The sequence below is a fragment of the Dreissena polymorpha genome, chromosome 9, assembly GCF_020536995.1.
Source record: "Dreissena polymorpha isolate Duluth1 chromosome 9, UMN_Dpol_1.0, whole genome shotgun sequence".
NCBI classification, from domain to species: domain Eukaryota; kingdom Metazoa; phylum Mollusca; class Bivalvia; order Myida; family Dreissenidae; genus Dreissena; species Dreissena polymorpha.
In genome coordinates, this window is record NC_068363.1 from 40,778,889 (window position 1) to 40,782,461 (window position 3,573).

The 3,573-nt window shown below is 29.1% G+C and overlaps 1 long non-coding RNA gene across 1 annotated transcript; it reads left to right on the forward strand.

Annotated features, from left to right (window-relative positions):
- Positions 1–1,285: 1,285 nt before the first annotated feature.
- Positions 1,286–2,728, forward strand: LOC127843740 (uncharacterized). The gene is made up of 2 exons (XR_008032315.1): positions 1,286–1,672; positions 2,086–2,728. It is a non-coding gene; the product is annotated as an uncharacterized LOC127843740 (long non-coding RNA).
- The last annotated feature ends 845 nt before the right edge of the window (positions 2,729–3,573 follow it).

Here is a 3,573-nt window from a genome sequence, read left to right on the forward strand (position 1 = left end):
ATACTTTTCTAGAAAAAAATGGGAAAATTTCAACTGTGTTGTTCTATGTACTGTGTCATGTTAACCCTGCATTCAAAACATCAACAGCAAAATATGTCAAAACCAAAGTTTCAAGAACATGTGACCAGAAAAAAACTTGTCAATTTAAAAAAAAAAGTGACCGGTGAAAAAAAATGTGAAAGACTTGATGAATCTATATGCAGAATTTTAAATTGTAATGCATATGTTGCAATTGCATACCAGGATGCTTGGTATCCTGGTATGGTTTTTGAAGTTAAAGATAAAGAAAACTTTGTGGTTAAATTCATGACTACCACCAGAAAACTTGGCCAGTACAAATGGCCTCTTCAAGAAGACATTCAGACGGTTCGGAACAATTCCTAATTTCTGCTGGATTTGTGCCCGACTGTTTGAATTTTGAATGGTTATGGAATGTGAAAGAGGCACCAACAAAACACAACATATATAACATATATAAGAAATATTCATAGATTAATTTCAAGGATTAGAAAGTTATAGAATGTGTGCATGTCCCCGTCCCAAGACGATGAAAAGATATTCCGCCCCCCCAAACACCTGTGAAAATTTGATTAGAGAGTTAAGACTGTGATAATTATTTGCAATAGATCATAAATAAGTTAAATTTGCTTTAAAAAATGTTAATACTGGTATCCATTTTAAGTAATTCCAATATTGCTTGTGAGTAAATAAATGTGTTAATTGTAGATATTTTAGCCTGATGCCTTTCGCAAAAAATGTCTCTAATAAAATTATGTATATACTTCCTAAATGTGTTGATCATTACCATGTGTGTATTAAAAACTAAACGTGTTTATAATACTTTAATGAACAGAGTATACATTGATCTACAAATGTTCCAACTTTCATGAAGATATCTCTAAAAATAAAAAAGTTATGGCAATTTTACTATGTAAAAATGTATGAACTTGAATTTCCGGTGCCGCGAATGTCGCGCTTCCTTGTTCACTTTATATAGGGAGAAAATTCAGAATTTGCGCGCATTTTAGCAATATTCAAATTTCCATAACTTTTTTATTTTTTAAGATATTTCAAAAAGAAAAACTGTTCTGAAAAGCTCTTTAAGAGCTCTTTTCAACTATGACTTTAAAAACTGACATGTTCCTGGGATAATTTTAAGTATACTTAAATGTACCCCAGGGAACAGTTTCAATAAACAACGTAGTACATATATACAATACGATACATTTTTCGAAGATTCATAATTGCTTAAGTCAATATCATATGTGTCATGTTCTGAGACTTTTGGTACTAATTCGGCAAGCGTCATAATGAGAAAACTCATTCGAAATGACATCGCTTAACTTGCGCTGAATTTTGATACATTGCCTAAGGTTTTCTGTGATTTTACCATTTATCTTATTTAAGTAATATAAATATCGGCATAGACTAGTACTTGAAAGAATTTTTTAGCAAACAAATAGTTGATTTTGACCTTTTTATGTCAATGAGCTGAGTTATTACTTCCCTTTTACCAAAGTCGGCCACCGAATATTTCAATGAGCTGACTTGTTACTCCCGTTTTAACGAATTTGGCAACGGCTAGTTTATAGCCACACACAATTTTTCAACTCATGTTGATACCGTTTTCAGCTCGATGCTAATAATAATGTTTGAATTCGTCTTTGAAAAGGTGAGTGTTATTCTTTTAATCAAATTCACTTTTTTTATGTCCAAAATATTTACAAAATACAATATATTTACAACTGAAAACGAAAGTAAAAATGGCGACCGTGATATTTTCCAGTTCCTTATATTTGGTTTACATTAAGTTAATAAATGAAGTTCTTATTTGTTTTATTAAAATTGATTGTGAATTTCAATCACTTAATTATTTATATTTCCCACCTAAATTTGTTTTAAAAAATCACAGTTTTGTTTTGGATAAATTCCTATTAGGAAATTCCCCTATACTCATTGTCTGTCACTGTATAAAAGTGAAAGTGCAATTTAAATTTTATGTTGCCATTAAGCAGCATAATGACCTCAATTTGCTTAATTTCATGAAAACTGATAAAATTTCATTTTTGTTTTACATGTACACAGAATAACATCAGACATGCCAGCTGGAAGATAAAAAACCAGACAGGGTCAATGTGCAGAAGATGTAAAGTAATACTGGACCTTCTTGGGAAGAAGTTTCATAACCTATTGTATACCAAAACAATCCAACAGGAAACACTAAGCCTCTCTGCTCAATGTCTTTGCTATAAGAGGAAGAATAAGAATGCTGTGCAAAAGGAACTATTCCTGTCTATCCCACTTGCAGATGTAGCAATGCCAACAATATGTGACTAATTACTCATAGTACACCTAGTTGCTGTAATATTTTCAAATCATGAGCAGTCTATCATTATGTGCTGCAACAATTGTAGATTTAAGAGTTATAAACTTCCTCAAGACCGCACTCATATTTATTGAATATGTTTGAATGTATAATACATTTTACAAATACTCATTTTATTATGCAGTTTTTTATTATTTTAATTCATTCTAATATTATATGTCAACTTAAACAACTGTATGCATTTTTAATTTTTACAATAGTAACCATGGCGACCACAAAGTTGTGATCATTGCCATGCAACTAACACTTAAAAATAAATGATTCCTGAATGTATTGTCATTTAATAGGTTTTAAGATAGCCATGTGTAAACTAATTGTACGATTAAATGAATATTAAACAAATCTGAGAAAATTATGTTTGTCTATGTATATTCTTAATTAAATGGGATCTGTTTTAATTCTTTAAAGATGTATATAATACTTGAAATACAATTAAATCTGAATTGCTAAGAGATTTAAAAATGCAATTTGTTATAACATTTTTTTGTGTTTGTTTTTTTAACAATGTTTAATAAACATAATATTTAATGTTCACATCTTTTAAATACATTATTTTATTTTCACCTCTGTCAAATAAATTATGTTGTGTATAGATCTTGGTTTCCATGGTTACAGTACAATTAAAACATTGAGATTCTTTGTAAACAATCACTGATGATTTTTGGATTATAATGGTGCAGTTTGTAAGACATATTTTGTAGTGTTATTTAATTTGTTAAAATTTGCTAGTTGTAGGTAATCTTATCTGATCCAAATGTACTGCAAACGAATTTAGCGCAAATATCCACAAGAGTCTATATCTATTGAGATAGACACTATGACTTTGTATCTGCATTAGGTATGGAAGAATGTTTTTTTTTTCAATATATCATTTATTAAACAAACAACAGTTAAAAAGTGCATTTCATACTCAAAATTTCAATAGTTTGAATTATTTAAGGTGTTTCCATGGTAATCAATAGACATTTTAAATTGTTTATAATGTTTTCTAATTCTTGAGAAGTATTAAGTATATCATATTATAACACCATATGTTACTGATTTATTCATGCACTTGTAGACGTATTAAAAATGTATTAACATAATTTATTTACATGAAAATAAATCAAGAAATGTTTATTTTGTGTGTTTTAATAGGCATTTCTTAATCAGCCCTTTTAACCTTAAATTGATTTTTTGTGTGCAAA